General features: G+C 51.0%; 1 protein-coding gene and 1 long non-coding RNA gene across 7 annotated transcripts in view; one reads left to right on the top strand and one right to left on the bottom strand.

Annotated features, from left to right (window-relative positions):
* Window positions 1-10,258: 10,258 nt before the first annotated feature.
* On the bottom strand, window positions 10,259-19,713 carry LOC144307310 (uncharacterized). The gene is made up of 3 exons (XR_013374203.1): window positions 19,343-19,713; window positions 14,277-14,441; window positions 10,259-11,304 (listed from the first exon to the last, which is right to left on the bottom strand). It is a non-coding gene; the product is annotated as an uncharacterized LOC144307310 (long non-coding RNA).
* Window positions 18,794-20,004, top strand: part of LRRN2 (leucine rich repeat neuronal 2) — a 61,555-nt gene continuing 60,344 nt past the window's right edge. For all 6 annotated transcript variants that reach the window (XM_077886941.1, XM_077886942.1, XM_077886943.1 and 3 more), the window contains exon 1: window positions 18,794-18,968. The gene's annotated coding sequence lies outside the window, so the exon portion shown is untranslated. The remainder of the gene's footprint in view (window positions 18,969-20,004) is intronic.

The raw sequence follows: 20,004 nt of genomic DNA on the forward strand, positions 1-20,004 counted from the left end.
AGTGCCTGGGATTGGAGTGTCAATGATCAATCAGCAGCACGTAGAACTGCACGTGTGTGTGTGTGTGTGTGTGTGTGTGTGTGTGTATGTGTATGTGTGTTTGTGAAATGACAGGATCACACACACCATGCAAAGAGAGAAGAGACAGGACCCAACCAGCAAGCACAGGTGCTGCGTGCACAGACTCAGTAGGGCCTATGGAGTCCTCTGCTTCTCCTGGTACTCACCAGTTTATACCTACTGATCACAGCGGTTGTGACATTTTAGAGCACTTCAACTTTTCAGAGCTCTTTCTCGTCTATTATCTCCCTTGATCCTCATAGCAGTTTCACAAGGATCACTTTCCTAACTCCCAAGATAAAAAGCTCTGAACGCAGAGAGGCTAAGTGACTTGCCTAAGATCACACAGCTTATTAGATTTGACATTTGGGGGCACCTGGGTGGCTCAGTCGGTTAACGGGCTGCCTGCAGCATTAGTCATGATCCCAGAGCTCGGGGATGGAGCCCTGCGTGGGGCTCCCTGCTCGGCGGGGAGCCTGTTTCTCCTTCTCCCTCTGCCACTCTGCCTACTTGTGCTCTCTCTCTCTCTCTCTGTCAAGTAAATAAATAAAACCTACAAAATAAAAATAAAAACTGACATTTGATGTTTCCAGTGGGTCGGAAATGTCTTCCTCTTCAAAAAGAGATGGCACATTGCTTTGTGGCTCATTGGTCTAACATACACCAGGTCTAACATTGGTCTAATACACCCCAGAGAACTTGCCCCGTAAGACCTTCTGGGCTTGGGCCAGGGTGGGACGCATGGGCAGCTGCCCTACAAGATGAGACAATAAGTGAAAGACTAAAATACCTGAAAAAAGGCAGCCCCAACAAGACCTGTGACCTGCACCTCAATGTCCATTTATTTGCACACACTCACATCACCTAGGTGTCCTCTCCCTGGGTGTCCTGGATGTCCTCTCCCTGCCTATTGGCATCCTTGTGGCCAGGCCTGCTCCCAGAGCAGAATCTTCAATCTGGAAGGGAGGAGAAGCCCTCCTTCCTGCTCTCCAAGCTCTGCTCACGTGGGCAGGATACACACACACAATGACTTGACATGGGTAAAGCAAACAAACAAATGCAGAAGACTCAGCCAGCTGCAGGAGCCTCACACAGCCACCCAGGGGGTGGATGGAATGAGGAGAGAAGCATCCCCCAGGGAGTGCTGGGTCCAAACAGCTGTGTTCTGTGTTCAGGAACTGACTCTTAGGCTGAGCTCTGGTTGATATGTAAGTCCTGAGGCCCCTCCACAAATGGTCTGCAGTGAGCACTGCCCGGATGGGGCGGTGGGGGGGGGACGCTGAGACCCCCACAGGCTCCGACCCAGGTCCTGAGGCTCCTTTTGGGTCTGGAGCAGGAAGGTGAAGTGGCAAGAAGCCAGACCCTGTCCCCTGCAAGGGATAGACAGAAGGTGCTTCTGCAGAGGGCTGGCCTGCCACTTCCTGGGGCCAGAGAAGGCAGAAAGCCAGGCCTGTCCTGGCCCAACCAGAGCTGCACCGGCACCCCTCCTCCATCTGGGGGGTGCTCCATGACAATAACTGGCCTTCTGAACAAGCTGGGAGGGAGAAGCCACTGCACAAAGGAAAAGACCTATAGGACATGATCATCAGGTCACACTCAACGGACTGCCTGGCCTTCTTGCCTGCTTGCAGCTCTTCCTCCCCACTGGCCTCATTTGAGATCTTCTGGTGTTTGATTTAAATCAAGCTTTATAAAAAAACTCCCTACCTTGTATCCCCTGGTTTATGTTCCCCAGGCTCCAGTTTCCTGCTTGTAATTTGGACCGCACGGAAAAGATATAAACATCTCTCTGTTTGAAGAGCCCCCTGAGAACCAACAGTGGCGTCCTGGCCACTCTGAGCTCAGGGAAAGCGCTGGAGGTCAAGATGCCATCCCTGCTGGCCCTGCTTGCCCCCGGGCCCGGGGGTGCTGGCAGCAGATGGGGTGCCGCAGGCTGGGGGAGCGCGGGGAGATGCGGAGGAGGGCTCTTCTGCTGCCTGCACCACCGCTGTTCCTGCAGTTTACAGCCCGGCACCTAATTTATAAGCTGTTTTTACTGCTGTTGTCAAACAGCCACAAACCAAAGAAATAAAGTAGCCAGAGGAACAATGTCTCCCCTGTGCCTGGCCCTTCCCAGACTATCTGCTGTGTCAGGGCCTCTGTCTAACAGGCTGAAGAGCCAATGTCTTCTGTGACAGACCCTCCAAAGTGACTCCCTTGGGGCCAGAATAGGGCGGGAGATGCACTGAGGAGGTTGGTGGGGAAACCAAAGCTGGGTCTCCCCCTCCATGGGAACACCTCAGTGGAGAGCTAGCTCCCCAGCCCCACACCCACCCTCTCGGAGAAACAAGGACATGCCCTAGTCTTCCTGCCTCCCGGCTGAGCATACTTGGAACCTGCTCTCTAGCCCTTTATGTGGCTACCTGGCCAGCTTCTCCATGGTGCCAAGAGGACCAGGGCCAAGGGTGATGTTTGGCGGAAAAAAAGGCGGTGGTAATGTCATTACCCCAAGGCTCCATGCTATCCCCAGGACACAGCCCAGCCATCTCTCTACCTGCTCACAGCCCTCATGGCCATAACAGATGGCCTCCAGGCTAGCACTTGATTATACGGTGCTGTTCCCTCGTGGGGAATAGCGTCTTCTATAAAATGATACCCTAGACAGCTTTGTGGCCCCCCTCTTGTCACTTCTGGCCATGGCCTGTGGCAAGCAGGGGATGGATGGATACATATATGAGGGATGAAACAGCATCATTCTGGGAGAGAAAGGAGGCAAGAACATATGAAGGAGGTGGCTGAGTGGTCAATGTAAGGGATCCCCAGGGAAGAGTTGGTAGCCACTCTGGACCCTCCCACTGGACTCTATTTCTGACAGCCACTCCTCTCTGGTGGGCCTCAAACACATCAAGTGTTTGGTTAGATGTTGAGGTCCTCAAATGGCCTCTTCTGCAGTGAGAAATGTCAAGGCATGGCCTCTCATTAATCACACACAGGAGCACAGAGAAGAGGGATTGCCTCTCCCCGGGCATCCAGGAGCAATGTCAACAGAGCTGAATGTTGAAGGCCGAGTTTTCTGGCAGCAGGAGAAGAGACAGCTGTGGAAAGCTGGGTGGTTCATGGTAACTCAGTTGTTGAATCCTGTTTGCTCTGGTTCAGCACAGATAACCAGCTCCAGCCACAGCTCTGAGTCAGGACCACCCTCTCCCCACAGCTACTCAAACCACAAGCTCACCTAGATCCAGTCAGAAGTCCCCCCTGTAGAACTGCCAGCCTAAGCGACATCCTGGTCCACATTCTTTAATCTAGACACAGACAGACCACAGAAACCCTCCTCCTTGTCCCTCTTGCCCAGGTCAGGCCGCCCTCCACTGGGGCAACTGCACGTGGTTGCCATGTCCCTCCATCACACCACTCGCTCTTAACCAGCCCCACCTTCCCATCCACCCCCACGGCTAGTCGGTCATTCCACAGGCAGTGGGGGCCTCCTCCATGTGGGCAGAGGGGCAGTTGATGGGGAGGGAGCCTCTACTGATTTCTCAACTCAGCCCTTAAGGAGCACAAGTCAAATAGAAAATCCTGGCATTAGAGTCAGGAGTAATGTCAAAGGCCGCATAGCCCAATCACATCACAGTAAGGAAGCTGGGAAAGGCCACAGAGCAAGCCAGTGGCAGAGCAAGGGCTAGACTTTCATGCTTTTTTCCCCCAGAATTATAATATGTCCAGATTTGGTATCAGACAGACCAGGGCTTCAGTCCTGGTTCTGCCATTTCCTAGCCATGTGACCTTTGAAAAGTTACCAAATATGTCTGAATCTTAGTTTATTCATGTTTCAAACAAGGGGACCAATGTGTTGCTTCCCAGGTCATAAAGGTCAGAGTAAGATGATGTAAAGTGCAGGCCAACGGAATGAATTTAGTAGATGGCAGTGTGTGAGGGTGGGGAGGGGCATGTCCCGAAGAAGAAGGCATCTTCTTCAGTAATGACATCGTAACATGACTGTGGCAAGGACACCACATGCGCTTTCTCCCATCCGCCCTCTGAGTAAGCACTTTGGCTTTTCAGTACAGTTGAAGAAAATTACATTCCAAGAAAATTAGTTACTTGTCCCAGGTTGCCTGGGGAATGGGTGGGAGAAGCACCACTGGGTGACCCATCCTGCGGTCCTGCCTGTAGCTCTCCTGGCCCCTCTGCCTCATATCCAGCTCCTCTGATTCCCAGCCACACACATTTGTTGAACTTCTGAGGTTTACAAAGTACACTGAAGACAGAGAGAATAAGGTGAAATTCTTGCCCTCTAGGAACTTAGAGTTTGGGTAGAGGGACATAAACATAAAAGGGTAACTGACAGTCAAATCAATGCCAAGTAATGGCATGTGACTTCCAACCCAGGAGGGGTCACAGCAGGTTGGAATGATCAGGGAAGACTTCTCAGAGGAGGCAGGGAGTCCAGATGGGCTGTGAAGGATGAGAATGTTAGAAAAAACCCGGAAAGATAGGGAGAGACTTTCCAGAAGGTAGAAAGCCCCAGAGGTAAGACTAGTCTCACTATGGAGAAGACACCTGAGTTCCACCTTTTTGTATCATCTTTGCATTCACCCATTCATCTCTTTATTCATCCATTCATTCAAAGTATCTTTCTTGAGCACCTGCTATTTGCCAGGCATTGTGCTAAACCCTGGAGGCAGAGAGATGAGCAAGGTGTGGACACCATGCTCACATCACTCAGTCTGGTTGGCAAGACGGACTAGGCAAGGTGAAAATATTAAGGTAGACAAGTATAGGGTGCTAGAGGAGCCAGAGGAGGAGCCCCTCATCCATTCTTGTAGGGCCAGGCAAGGTTTTCTTTTTTTTTTTTTCTTTTTTTAAGATTTTATTTATTTCTTCATGAGACACACACACACAGAGAGAGAGAGAGAGAGAGAGGCAGAGACACAGGCAGAAGGAGAAGCAGGCTCTTCACAAGATGCCTGATGTGGGACTCAATCCCGGATCCTGGGATCACACCCTGAGCCAAAGGCAGACGCTCAACCTCTGAGCCACTCAGGTGTCCCCAGGCAAGGTTTTCTATAGAAAGTGGTATCTAAGCTGAAACATGAGAGGCACAAATAAGGAATGATTTAAAAACATTCATATTCACTATCATCATGATCAGCATTGTCAAAATAACTTACATTTATTGAATCCTCACTAAGTACCAGGGACTAGATTGGGTACTTTACATATGTTCTCCTCTAATACTTGTAGCTATTTAATTACTCCTATTTAAAGATGAAGCATTGGAGTCTAAGGCTATTTACAAGACTCGCCTGAGTCACATGGCCAGGAAGTGACTGACTCGAGATTCACACCAGGTCATCTGGGTCTTCACCTTTGCATCCTCACTCATTCACCATACTGGAAGTCAGACAGAGGTATGCTCAAGTCCCCTGTTATGTGTGTGTGTCCATGCGTGCATGGTTAGTGTGTGTTGAGGATGGTGTTTAAAAATTGATGGATGCTGTCCAGTCTGCCCACAGTACTCCAGCATCCCTCCACCTACCCACACCCTCAGATGCTCAACCTTCCTCCCTGGAAGGGGCTGCTCCTTCAGAGTGTAAGCCTGGTGCTCCAAAAAGCCAGAGCACCAAAAAAGCAAAGGAGCCCCCAGAAGAGGCAGAAGCATCTTCTCTTCCTGATCTTTCCCCATCCCATCGGCCCATTTTGAGGATCTGGGGAAATAGTGGGTGGGGGCACAGAGCAGAGCTGGCTCTAAGTTACTGCCAGAGCCGCTCAGATGAAGTCCTGAAGTCCTACATCTATTGTCACCAAACATCCCCCCTCCTCCAATTAACAAACCAGGACTGCCAACCAGAAATAAATGTATGGAACTCGTTCTCCCAGAGAGGCTATGTGAAGTACCATGTTGGGCTGTAGATCAGCTCTGCCATTAACCACTGCAGGGTCTCAGGGTCTTCACCCCCAAAATGAGGGGCTCTGTCTAGGCAAGAGACTAGGCAAGTGTAGTGTGTTTCTAAGGATAGAGGAAAGGAGGTAAGATGCTCTCCCAGCTGATTGTCTACCATCCTGGGGCCCCCAGAAGATCAGGATGCCAAAGGTAGGGAGATGAAGTATAATCAGAGCAGGGCAAGGCACTAGATTTCCCTTCCAGAGGTTTAGGAGGGGAAAGAGAGCAGAGCTCCTGTGATTGTTCATTTGGGGAGGGCGGTTAAATGAATCAAGTCTTAGAATGGTTCTTTCAGATCCCCTACCCTGGATGCCCCCTTGGGCAGGCAGCACTATGTACCCCACGACAACCACAGGATAAGGTCCCAGTTCACTAGGAGCCTACCATGGGTTCAGAGACTTGGTCCCCAAATAAAACAGAAACACAACCAAGTCCCATTGTAATTGAATTCAGGATCTTCCTTAAACTTGAAGGTGAAGCTGATTAAGCTTAGGATAATCAAATAAACAAAATAAGTTTATAGTCCTACTTCACAGGTAGATAATCCACTTAGAATACAATACCCCAAGAGGAGGCTAGAGACACACAGAACTCCCAGATGAGATTATAATGATTCTGGGAAAATGGATTCATTGTAGGTTAGAAGAACTAAAATATTTTAGCTATACTTTTAAAATTTGAGAATGCCAGGAGAATCTGGCCCTTCCAAATCTATTCTGAGCATCACGCCCAAGATCAAAGGGAGACCAGGGGCTGACAGACAATAGTAACAAAAGCTAAGCTTCCTTTTTTTTGTAAAACAAAAACAAAACCAGGAAATGGACATTGGTACAACCTATGGACCTTATGCAGATCACACAGGTTTCACGTGTACTTGTATGCACACACATGCGTGTGGCTCCTTGCAATTTTAGCGCGTGTCAATTCATGTAACCATGACTATACTCAAGATACAGAACAAAGATCCCTCATGCTATCCCTTTATAGTCACGTCATACCCTGCTTCTCCTTTTTAACCCCCCCAAACTCTGGCAACCGCTAATCTGTTCTCCATCTAGATAATTTTGTCACTTTGAGAATGTCATATAAATGGAATCATGCAGCATGTGACCTTTTGAAATTGGCTTTTTTCACTCAACATAATGCCCTGGAGATCCATCCAGACTGTTGCATGTATCAGTAGTTCATCCCTTTTTCTGTTGCTGGCTCATAATCTGTGGCATGGATGTACCACAGTTTGTCTAACCATTCATCCACTGAAGGACATTTCGGCTATTTCCAATTTGGAGCTATTACAAATAAAACTACTATGAGCATTTATGTACAGAATTTATCTGGACATAAGTTTTCATTTTGCTGAGACACGTGCCTAGGAAGGGGAGTGCAGAATCACATATAGTAAGTATATGCTTAGTTTTTAAGAAATAGCAGTTGGGGGTGAGGGGGGAGGCAAATGAACAGATAGACACGTCTGGGAACGGCAGGCTGGGAAGGAAACGTACACTTATTGCCTTATAAAGACTAAGACTGCAAGGGGACATGGCCAGGAAATGACCAAAGGCAACTGGAGGGAAGAGCTATCTGAGCTCCAAAGCTATTCAAAGGGATAGGGAGAAATCAGGGACAAATGGTGAACAGCAGGGTGATACTGGCTTCCAATAAACCCCTAACCATGCTGGAACGATGGGCTGACCAGAATGATTTTGAAGCCACGATCATCGGCTGGTAAGTCAGGGCCCTGTGCATAAAATGCACAATCAGGGAGCCTTAATTGTTCACCAAGAAGCTGTGTGGTCCAGCTCCAGCCTCTCCTGACCAGAGGGGTGGCCAGAGCAGAGCCCCGGACCCTTCACTCTCTCCCTCAACGCATGTTAGCTGTCCCAGGGCACCTTAAGAGTATAAGCATCTCTTTGGAGATGGGTGTGGTTGGCTCAGTCAGGCATCTGACTTCTTGACTTTAGCTCAGATAGTGGTCTCAAGGTCTTGGGATCGAGCCCTGCATTGGGCTTTGTACTGTGTGGAGCCTGCTTAAGATTCTCTCTCTCCCTCTCCTTCTGCCCCCACCACTCGTTCTCTCTTTCTCTAAAAATTTTTTTAAAATTAAAAAATAGGGGATCCCTGGGTGGCTCAGTGGTTTAGCACCTGCCTTTGGCCTAGGGTGTGATCCTGGAGTCCCGGGATCGAGTCCCACATCGGACTCCCTGCATGGAGCCTGCTTCTCCCTCTGCCTGTGTCTCTGCCTCTCTCTCTCTCTCTCTCTCTGTCTCTCATGAATAAATAAATAAAATATTAAAAAAAAATAAAGCATCTTTCTCTTTAAAAAAAAAAAAAGAATATAAGCATCTCCACTAGCTGGAGCTTCTTAAGAAAGGCAGACTCTAGGACTCGTGGATGAGGGATCTTAGGAACCATGGCTGACACTCACGGAACACCTTGTCTGGCACCACGACTGTGGCAAGTACTTGATAATAATGTAATACTATGAGAGTTGTGCAGCAGGTACTTACCAAATTTCCCACTATGTGCCAGAAATACCAAAGAAGACACTGATTTCATGGGCTAGAGAGAATGACAAGAGATGAAAGTGTCCTAGAATAGTCCCAGTCTGGCAGAGTCAATGCTTTTCCAATTTCCGGTGCTGGATATTTGGGCGATGATTCAGTGATTCTCCTACTGGGAGGGGTGGGGCAGTTTAACCTCCAATTTAGAACTTAAACAGATTGAAAAGCATATTCAAAATGAAACTAAGCTTCTACATTTGGAAAATAAACATTCTTTTACCTTTAGAGTAAAAAACTAGAGTAAGTCAGGCTTGATAAAAGGGTCTTAGCTAGTGCAGATCCACAGGAAATGATCATTCTCAAGGAGGGCAAAGTTCCGGGGCAAGACGCAGCAGCATCTCTGAAAGTGTGTGTGCTATTTTTATGCTCATCACAAAGAGACTTTGGGTGAAAAAAAACCACCCCACAATGTTGCTCGAGGGAGTTATCATATTCACACTGGCCCTAAACACTTTCTTACATGATAGACTGTCTCTCAACCAAAGTCACAAAGCAAGAGCTTTGGAATACCCGTCGGGGGTCTTCAGTGCCTCCTGCCCCATCTTTCTTTGATTAACGTCATCCCTTTCCTCCAAGAAGCCCTTTGTAGATGTCAAGTTTTTTCCCCTTTTCTCTAAAGGTTGTCCAAGCAAGAAAGCATTTCTCTCATTCTGGAAACTGACTGGAGCTGGCCCTACCTGAAAAATCCGCTCTCTTGGTGAATTTGTCAGAGTCTGTCTGGGAGGTTAAGGTCCTGCCACATGAAGCATTCCGTCTGGTAAATACGGCAGTGGGGAGGTGGGGGCACTAGGTAGTGAAAGATGAGAGATGAGAGGGTCTCCAACCTGAAGCACTCCCTAAACAGCATCTGGCAGCCCGTAGAATGTTCTAGACCTCAATCAGTGGAAAAGGAACAAGGTCAGCTTCTTCTCTTTGTCTTGAGAGAGAGAGAGAGAGAGAGAGAGAGAGAGAAGATACATTCCAGATAATTTCACCGTGATGAAGAACCGCTGAAGTAGCAAAGGAAATAAATTAACGCCATCTCAGCTAAAACCACACACAATTAAAACCTGGATCTGAATGTACTTTTCTGTGCAGAGAGAGCATCTTGAAAATGACATGCATTAGTCATCTACTCTAGCCGCTCAAGTCAGTGAGTGTGTGGGGAGACCATCCCTGAGATTGCAGGGGATGCAGGGAAGGAGAGGGGCTGGGTGCCTGGCCCCGGTCCCCAGCTTTTCTGTCTTCCCATGTCGAGGCTGAAAGTTCCACTTCTCTGTGACCCAGGCATCCAGGGTGAGACCCACCCAAGAGGGGCAGGGGCCTGGGGTCCGTGAAGGGATTTGGACCATGAGCTACTTGTGCATAAGTACACTGAAGTGGTCCAAGATCCTGGATTCCCTGCTGTAGGTCCTGGCCTGTAGGGAGCGAAATATTTACAGGGGCCACCTCCCCATGTCCTGCCTTCAGCAGATTGGTTGCCCTCAGCTCAGGGAGACAGGGCAAGAATTTGTGTCCTCAACTCTCTTCTTCCTCCGCTTTTCTTTTTCCTCTCCTTATTTTTTTTTAATTTCAGTTTTCTTATTTATTTTTTTATGATAAATTTATTTCTTATTGGTGTTCAATTTGCCAACATACAGAATAACACCCAGTGCTCATCCCGTCAAGTGCCCCCTCAGTGCCCGTCACCCAGTCACCCCCACCCCCCGCCCTCCTCCCCTTCCATCACCCCTAGTTCATTTCCCAGAGTTAGGAGTCTTCATGTTCTGTCTCCCTTTCTGATATTTCCCACACATTTCTTCTCCCTTCCCTTCTATTCCCTTTCACTATTATTTATATTCCCCAAATGAATGAAACCATACAATGTTTGTCCTCTGATTGACTTACTTCAATACCCTCCAGTTCCATCCACGTCGAAGCAAATGGTGGGTATTTGTCGTTTCTAATGGCTGAGGAATATTCCAGTGTATACATAGACCACAGCTTCTTTATCCATTCATCTTTCGATGGACCGAGGCTCCTTCCGCAGTTTGGCTATTGTGGACATTGCTGCTAGAAACATCGGGGTGCAGGTGTCCCGGCATTTCATTGCATCTGTATCTTTGGGGTAAATCCCCAGCAGTGCAATTGCTGGGTCGTAGGGCAGGTCTATTTTTAACTCTTTGAGGAACCTCCACACAGTTTTCCAGAGTGGCTGCACCAGTTCACATTCCCACCAACAGTGTAAGAGGGTTCCCTTTTCTCCACATCCTCTCCAACATTTGTGGTTTCCTGCCTTGTTAGTTTTCTCCATTCTCACTGGTGTGAGGTGGTATCTCATTGTGGTTTTGATTTGTATTTCCCTGATGGCCAGTGATGCAGAGCATTTTCTCATGTGCATGTTGGCCATGTCTAGGTCTTCCTCTGTGAGATTTCTGTTCATGTCTTTTGCCCATTTCATGCTTGGATTGTTTGTTTCTTTGGTGTTGAGTTTGATAAGTTCTTTATAGATCTTGGAAACTAGCCCTTTATCTGATAGGCCATTTGCAAATATCTTCTCCCATTCTGTGGGTTGTCTTTTAGTTTTGTTGACTGTATCCTTTGCTGTGCAAAAGCTTCTTATCTTGCTGAAGTCCCAATAGTTCATTTTTGCTTTTGTTTCTTTTGCCTTCGTGGATGTATCTTGCAAGAAGTTCCTGTGGCCGAGTTCAAAAAGGGTGTTGCTTTTTCCTCTCCTTATAATTTTTCTTCTTCCAGAAGAAGAAAAGAAAACCCCCAACAGAGGAGATGAGTTTGTGGTGCCTGAAGAAAAAAACACAAAAAAGGCTTCATAAACCAAAAGATCCCGGGGTCCCCACAGAGAGAGCCTGGTCCCAGTGACAGGCTGTTCATCATCTCCTCTGGGGGTAAAATGGGCAGAAATGTGATTTGTGGCAGAAGGTACAATAGGGATAAAACATAAAGATGAGACTTCTAAAAGTGAAAGTTTTAATCCCTTTGACAGGTGGCTCTTGAGGATTGTGGGATCTTTTTTTCATAAGAGGCAGGGGAGCTATGGAGGGAGAAGAAAGGGAAAAAAAAAACCAAACAAATCAACAAACAAATCCAGTGGACTTCCACCAGAGGACTTGAAGCCTCCTCCTAGCTGGGAGCCCAGCCTCCACGAGCCTCATAAAGACTAAGTGAGACAATGCCGGGAACATTCCTGGCACAGAATCAGGGGCTCAGTGTCAATTTTACCCAAGCTGCTTATCATGCAGGACAGCTCCTCAGAGCAGGAAAATGGACCAAGCTGACCTCTGCCTGAAGAACCATTCATCCCCAGCCCTCTCTCCATTGGTCCATTGTGAGGCCTGACAGTCAGAACTTATTAGGGCCTGGGTGCTGGCTTTAGGCTGCAATTAGGCTGGGACTGGTCTGGGACTAAGGTGAGGCAGGGAAACACCTAGAGCCCAAAATGTGAAAAGGCCCGCACTCTCAGGGTCCTGCAAGTACAGGACCAGCTCCTGAGAGTGACCGCTTCCAAAAATTTTGTGCCCTAGACGCTAGCTTGCCTCATTCTTGTTTTTGCCTTGCTGTTCAGCTCTCCGTCTTTGCTGTTCGATGTGTTTCTAGAACTGAAGAATATAACAGCCCTTGATGAAGCTACAATCCCAGGGGGGTTATCTGGACTCATTAGTTTTTAACCGATTCACTTCTCTCTAAACCCATGGAGGTGAGATGAAAAGGACAAAGTCAGACAGAGCCAAAATCACCCAATAAATAGTACTGTTTGATACAGGGAACAACTCAGATGCTAATCCCTGCCCTAAAAACTCCTGGATGGGAACCCGGACCCAGAGGTTAGGGGCCAGGAAGGGCAGGAGGAATATATGGGAGGATTCTGTCCTGTGCACAGAGAGCTTATGGGAAGTCTGCCAGGAGCAAGGTCTTCTGTTGGGTACTCTGGGGAAATAGTAATGAACAATACAGTTCCTTGGGGGAGTTTATAATTTAAGTAGCAAGCGGGATACCCAGATAAGGTAACTTCTCGGACAAAGTGCAAATGACTGCACATAAACATAAAGTGGCATAAACTGAGACTATTCCTGCAGAAAGGAAACAGAGTGGAGTGATCAGAATCAGGAGTGAACGGGGGAAAGCTTCCTGGAAAGAGTGGAGGTTTCTCCATGGTTTATTAATAGTGTTCTTCAAAGTGTGGTCCTCAGAACCACTCGGGGAAGCTAGTCAAAATTGCAGTTCAGGAGCCTCACCTCAGCATTAGGTGGGATCCAAGAAATCATGTTTTAATCAATTCCTCGGGTGGTTCTTTTGCACGCACAGCTTCAGAAGCATGAGTGTAGAAAGCAAAAATAGACCCAGGTGGTGGCTGCTGGGACAGACCTCAGGAATGATTTTTTGGAGAGCCCTGTGAGCTCTAAGATCTATGTTGGAATTAATCCAAATATTGGAAGTAAGATCATAAAGACTTCCTTCTCCGAGGGAAAATAAGAAGGAAAATAAGAGAAGTCAGAGATAGTACAAAGAGGAAAGTACAGGATCTGGATACATGGAGTCCCAGTTTCTTTGCCCTGTGAACCATTTCTGAAATGAAATGTTCAGTGATGAATAGAGTCTGATTGGAAAAGAAGACAACCAACAAAAGTAATGCCAAGGAAAAAGGCTGGATTTGAATAAATTCTTTATTCTTAACACGTGAGATACCCCACGTGTATCTTATTTGCAGGCTTTGGGAATACATAATCAAGGTTTGATAAAGACCCATGTAAAGAAACACCTAATACCATGACTCAGTCCACACATGTTTCCATGAAACTGAACAAAAGAATTAATGAAGTATTTTTTTCCTAGTCTATTTATTTATTTTTAAAGATTTTATTTATTTATTTGAGAGAGAGAGAGATCACGAGCAGGAGGAGAAGAGCAGGGGGAGAAGCAGATTCCCCACTGCGCAGGGAGCCCAATGCAGAACCTTATCCCAGAACTCTGGCTCATGACCTGAGCCAAAGGTAGATGTTTAACTGACTGAACCACCCAGGCGCCCTCCATTTTATTCTTAAAAACAAGTTCTTATTGTAACCTGCTAATGGGTCTCCACCTGCAGTTTGAAAAGTAAGTGCAAGGTGGCGATTGAACACTTAGGGACCAAGTCTTCTTGACAGCCTGTTGGTTACAGTGAGGTGGGGCAAAAGTCAAATGAATAGGACCTGTGCAACCCTGGTGCTCATCTCTCAGGAAACCTAACCATTTTCTGGTTCTGCCTTCAAGTATCTTCTCAAAAATGTACTCCTCCAGAAAGATCATTCTAGACCAGCCGTATCCAATTTCAAGTACCCCAAGCCCTCTTAAATATCCCCCATTCCTGGTGTGTGTGCGTGTAGGCAGTGCTTGACTTACAGAGGTGCACTTCACAATCAGCCAGGTGCACCCACAAATGATGCTGCCTGATGGTCTCTTTTCAGTTGTGCTCTGGGCCTCTGAGGGTCTCCCTCTTGCCCATCCTCCCAAAAAGCAGTTCTCCTGGGAATCTTTTGAATACATTAAATTAAACAGAATGGAATTTGGTTACCATATTGCCCAGTTTAGCTGTTTTGTATACTCAGATTCAATTGAACAGAGCACAAGTAGATCATTTACAGTTGATTAAATATGGTGTTTACGGTATATATGCTTCTTTCTATAAGAAGCTGGGCACCAGGACCTTGGTGAGGAGTGTAATTTCCATTATCACATTGTTTCTGGGCAAAAACAGATTCAACCTCCATCATTTTTACCTGCAGTGCCTTTTCCAGGAATCTGAAGACTCCCTGCTGCTCCACACAGCTCTGCCATCTGCAATGTCCTCCTGCCCTTCTGGTTCTCCGTGTTCCAAGGATATCTGTGGATCCTTGGAGCTTCCTGAGGTCAGGGGCCAGGGAAGAGCCGGGTTTTGTGGGAGTCTCTCAAGAAAAAGAACAAATACAAAATTCAGTCCAATGGTAGTGATATTTCTTTAGAACTAGAGAGATCACAGCAATGCACACAAGCTTTGGAAACCCCGATCCCTTTCTTCTGACGTCTCTTCATTAAGTTGACCGGAAATACATAAAAATGCTCCCTATTTGCAAAATGGCCTCCTCTCCCCACCTAGAACACTCTACAACTCCCAGATTTCTCCCCTCATCCCACAGGTGAGCAACCCTAAAGTTTAAGCTTCATCAGCTTTCCCACAAACCCGCTTCTGGTAGGGACCCTGGGTTCACCTTTCACTGTTCTCCAACAGCCAGTTGGGAGCTGAGCCCAAGAAGGGAGAAGTCAGAGAGCAATGGGTACCTCAGGCCAGTGTGTCTCAAAACAGGGTTAATTCACTGACCTGAATCAGAATCACCTAGAGAATTTGCCAAAACACAGATTCAGAGAACTGCAGAATCTGACTCTCAGGAAGACCAGTGGGTCTGCATTTGTACACATGCTCTGGTGAGGCTTATGCCTAAGGACCACTGCTCTGAGCCATATTCCCTACCTACTAGGGGCACTGGTGGGGCAACAGCCCTTGGTGATTCCAAAGAGCCCACCAGGGCCTCCTGAGGTGAGGGCTGGGCAGAGGCTGTCTATAGCAGTGGAGTGCCCAGAGGAGGAGGTGGTCCCATGTCCCCAGCCTTCCTTCCTTGACTTGGCTTCTCTGCCAGGCTCCAGGAGGAACCCTCCTCTCCTCACTGCCCCACCACACAAACAGCATGCCTACTAGCTCAGTATCTGACCCCTACATTAAGAGCCCAGTGAGCTGACCTGAGGAATACTCATAGGGGCACAGTGTACCCAGCATCTCTCTCCAAAGACACTCTGGTGTCACAGAGTCCCCACCTTCCTGGCAGGGAGTTATGCCTGGCTAAGCCTAGAGATTAAACGGACAGGGTGAAAGGTCATTAACAGGGCCATTAAGTCCTCTGGTAATTACCTAAGAGCTTCCAAAAGACTGAACTGAGCCCTCATCTTTTCCCAGCAAAGTATCTGGCTCGGAGTGGCTGCCATGGGAGCCAGATTGAGAAAGAGAGAGTGGGAGAAGGAGAGAAAGAGGGGAGAGGGAGAAGGAGAGGGGGAGTGGGAGAGAGAAAGAGAGAGAGAGAGACACCCATTTACTGGGGTGCACTACGTGCCAGACACAGTGCTCACTGCCAGACACGTGCAACCTCTGTTACATCTCACAGCAGTCCTGTGAGGATGAATGAATACCCTTATTGCTACCCTCATCTTGAAGAAGTGTTGCCAGGTAGCAGTTTAGTGCTTGGACTTGGCCATCAGAGAGCCCTGGGTTTAGATTTCAGCTCTGTTATCACAGGTTACACAAATGTGAAACATTCCTCCCCTCTACCTCCAGGGTCCTAGAGGTGATGGACTTTTCAAAAAGCTGATGCATAAGTGAGTTTAGCATTGTGCCTTACATGTTGGTATTCAACAAGAATTAATTGAGATTACTCAAATTAATATTTTTACATAGGCAAGAATTAGAGCTTATAGAAGTTAAGAATTTTTCCTGGAGCAACACAAAGTAAGTGATAGTTTCAAATCTCTGGCTCGAAAACCTATGGTCTTTCCTCTGTCCCATCGGGTTATGTGAAATTAAGAGTCGGCTCAAGAGAACGTTGCCTCATTCTCTCCCCACGGGGAATGTGATTTCCTTATCCTTTACCCATTGTGTGTCTTATAGGGTCTGTCACTTGGGACCCAGCTACTTGGCAAACATTACTTGTGTTTGCCCCATCTGTCCTTCAGCGGTTGGTTACAGAGCATCTGCTGTAAGGTACTAGTCTTGACCTGATGCTGTATGGGACAGTCTCAGCCCCCCAGAAGTGCACAGTCTGCTCCGGAGCTGAGACACACATGGCAGCCTGCACAGACATTTTAGGGGTGGGGGACAAGCACTGGATTGAGTGCTCAGGTCATTGGGAGGGTAAAGGACTGATAATATCTCCCCATTTCAGGATCAGTCTGTGAATATGCTGGACTTGGCCCTCAAGAGGGCGAGGTGGCACCACTGAATTAACACAGGACCTAAACACTCATGCTTAAAAGCCTGGAGCCAAGTTTTGACCTCCTTCACTAGAATAGTCAGGGTTAGAGTTCTGTTGGGACTTCCTGACAATGGCCCACCGCATGTACTCTCTATGCTCACGGCTCCCTCCTCATTGCTCCGACCACAGCCTCCTCTCTGGTCTCCCATGTTCCTGCCTCTTTCACCCCAAATTGCTTGCACTCTGGGCCACTGCCAAACCGCTCAGCCTGGCAATTCAGGCTCATTGGCTGCCCCCACTTTGCATGCGTAGCTCCAATATGGTGTTACAGCAGGGGGCATCGTGTGTTTCAAGAAGAGGGTTCAAATTTTGCCTGTAGATTTTAAACTCTCGGAGCCTCCATTCTCCTATTAAATGGGGTAAGCACCAACTCAGAGAGGGAAATGGGAGAAATATGTGAAAAGGACTGGTATCTAATAGTAGTTCTATACATTGCCTCTTGCCCCCTACTCTCCACACAACCACCCATTCTACTCTGCTTGTCTCCACTATCCTGCCTTTGCCGGTCCCTGTTTCCTCCGTCACTTCAAACCCTATCCTACCATCTGGACTCAGCTTGAATCTCAACTCCTCCGTAAAACTTTCCATGAATAAACCCTAGCCAATAATGGCTTTTTCATTCTGCATTTCTATGGCACTTCCATTGCCTTGAAATGTTAAAATTTGTTTCATATACCTCCAACTCATCCTTCTAAGCTCCTTGAGACCATTATGCCCCACGGCAGGGGTGGAGGGTGGAGGGAGCAGGGGGTGGTGGTGGTGGTTTAGGAGGTACAATGGGAAATTAATACGTGCTTACTGGATATATGAAGGTGAGCACCCCCTCTGTGCATACAGAACACACAGACTTTCAAGCCGACTTTATAAAAGCCTCCAGGCATGGAGTTACCACTGGCTGTGCCCTTGGAAAAGACAGAACCAGAAAGCTCTGTCAGGGTTCTGTCTGGAGTTCAGCTCACAGGACGCATTGAGCTCAAGCCATGAAAGAAGGAAGACAGACTGGATAGGTGCTAGGTGCCACTCCCGACAAGACCTTGGGCTCCCCCTGGCCCACTCCCCTATGATTGATTCTGCTGCCTCTGTTCAAAACCCATCATCGGGGTGTGGCCTATCATGGAGCTGAGCTTGCGTGCATTAGTGCACTCGGAGCGATCCAGGCTGAGGGCCCCGCCAAGGCACGGGCCTTACGCGGTTGCTTCCAGCAGGAGACCCACTCTCCTAAGCCCCAATCAGTGGTAGTGGCCCAGCTTTTCTAAGGCACCCGGCAGCAGCCCAGCACCCCCCGTGTGCATGGATCACTCCTGTTCTCCTGTCTCGGCGTTTACAGCATAGCATAGCCCGCTGAACGGACGCCCCCCAAAGCCAAGCCCCTGGGCGGACTTGCCAGTTCCCGCCTAGCACCTATGTGGCTTGACGCCCTTCACTTAGGGTCATGATGGGGTCTTCCAGGATGCCAGAGCCGCCGGCTCAGAGAGAGTGCTGGAAGGGCATGAGAACCGGTGGGGGTGCGGGTGCGGGTGCGGGTGCGGGGTGGTCCACTTCATTCTTTAGGACGAGGGGTGTCTGTGCCCAGGAACAAGTTCTAACCCACTCGGTCCGCTGCTAACTTCGGGAGGGTAGCACGACCGCGGTCTCGGGCGCGAGCTCCGCCTGCGAGATGCACCCACCGCTCAAAGCTGCCGAATTCCCCCTCCCCCTCTGTCCTGGCCTCCGCGAGAGGCCGAGGCGGGACCAGGAGCGCCACCCCCCTCCCCGGCTCCTCCGAGCCCCGCGCTCCCTGCGCTCCCAGCCGCGGACCACCCCTGGCCCCTCGGCCCCCCCGGCCCCCTCCCGCCCGGGTGCGAGCGCGCGTTGGGGAGGGGGGGCTCCGGCCACTCAGGAGTTAAACTGGCGGCGGGACCGGAGGGGGGTGGCGGGGCGTGCAGACGCGGAGGCGGGGAGAGCGGCGGCGGGAGGGGCGGGAGGGGCGCGGGGGGCGAGGGCCTGCCGGGTGCGCTTGCGGCCGCGCGGCGCGTTAGGAGCGCCCGCCTGCCGCCCGCAGCCTCCGCCACGACTCGCAGGGCTGCGCGGCTCCGGGGCGCGGGCGCGGGCGGGGGCGCGGCGGGGGCGCGGCGGGGGCGGGGGCGCGGGCGGGGGCGGCGAGCTCCGCGGTGCTGCGGCCGCGCTCGCCGGCTGGGGCCCAGGAGCGCTCCCCGGACGACTCGGCGGCGGCGAGGGCGCCCGAGACCCTGCCCGGCCTGCGCGCGGCGCGGAGGGAGGGCGCGCCCGGCCTGCCCCAGCCCGGGCGGGAGCGGGAGCGGGAGCCGGAGCCGGAGCCGGAGCGGGAGCCGGAGCCGGAGCCGGAGCCGGAGCCGAGAGGGGCGCGGCGGCGCGGGCGGCGGACGGCGGCCCCGGGAGCCCGGACGGCGCCCGCGGGTGAGTGTGCGTTCCCGGGCCGAGCCGTGGGCGGCGCGGGGCGGTCGGCGTGGCCGGGGGAGGACGGGGGGCGCGGTGGGAGCGGCGGGCCGGGGGCTGGGGCTGGGGCTGGGGGAGGGGGAGGGGGAGGGGCGGCCGCGGGGGAGGGGGAGCCGGGGCCGCCGGGGAGGGGCTGGAGAGGGGCGAGCGCGGCCGACCGCGCGGACTGCACCCGGGGCCGCGGGGGAGGGGCGGCTGGGCCGCAGCCCCCGGCGCCCCTCCCCCTCCCCGGAGGACCGAGGCGCCCCAAACTGTTGCTGGGTACAGCGGCGCCCGGAGGTGCCGGGGAGCCGGGAGGCGGCCAAGGCGATGGGGCGGGCGGGACCGAGGCGGACCTGCGGAGCGGACGCTCTCCGGGGCCGCGGGGACCGCCCGGTCCTTGGAGCTCGGGTGTCCGTGCGGAGGGACGAGGCGGCCTTGGTGTGTGCCCGAAGTACCTGGAACCAGGAGCCAGGTCTCTCCCGGGCCGGCTGGGTCTGTCCGCAGCCCGGGCTGGGACATCGGGGCGGGAGGGGGGAGGGGCCGGCCTTGGGCCCAGCCTCGGGGCTGTGGGAAGGACCGCTCTGGGCCCCGCCGAGCCCGGGAGGCAGGAGGGGTCGTCCAGCCACAGGTGGTCTGTCTGCCCTGCAGGCAGGGGCGGCGCAGGCCGTGGCTGCAGCCAGCGAGGATCCGCTGGGCGAGGGGGCCGCCCCCACCTGGGGCTGCGCTGAGCCGCTAAAGCGTGGCAGGAGACCTGGGCGCGGGGGGTGGGCACTAGGGGTGTTGCTGGGCACCCCCCGCCCGCCCCTGTTCTTCCTCCCCCGCCGAAAGAACAGGAAGGAAAATGTCAGCTGGGCTTTGTGCTCGGTTCCGCGGGCTGCCGCAGCTCCCATCTGTTGGAGCCAACGCAGCCTCTAATTGGGCGACCGGCAGGGTCGGATGGGGTGGGCCGGGCCGGGCACCGCGCGCGGTCGCCAGAGATGGACGGGTCAGTGCGCAGGAGGAAGACCCCAGGGGC

This window comes from Canis aureus, chromosome 38, assembly GCF_053574225.1.
Source record: "Canis aureus isolate CA01 chromosome 38, VMU_Caureus_v.1.0, whole genome shotgun sequence".
In the NCBI taxonomy this organism is placed as follows: domain Eukaryota; kingdom Metazoa; phylum Chordata; class Mammalia; order Carnivora; family Canidae; genus Canis; species Canis aureus.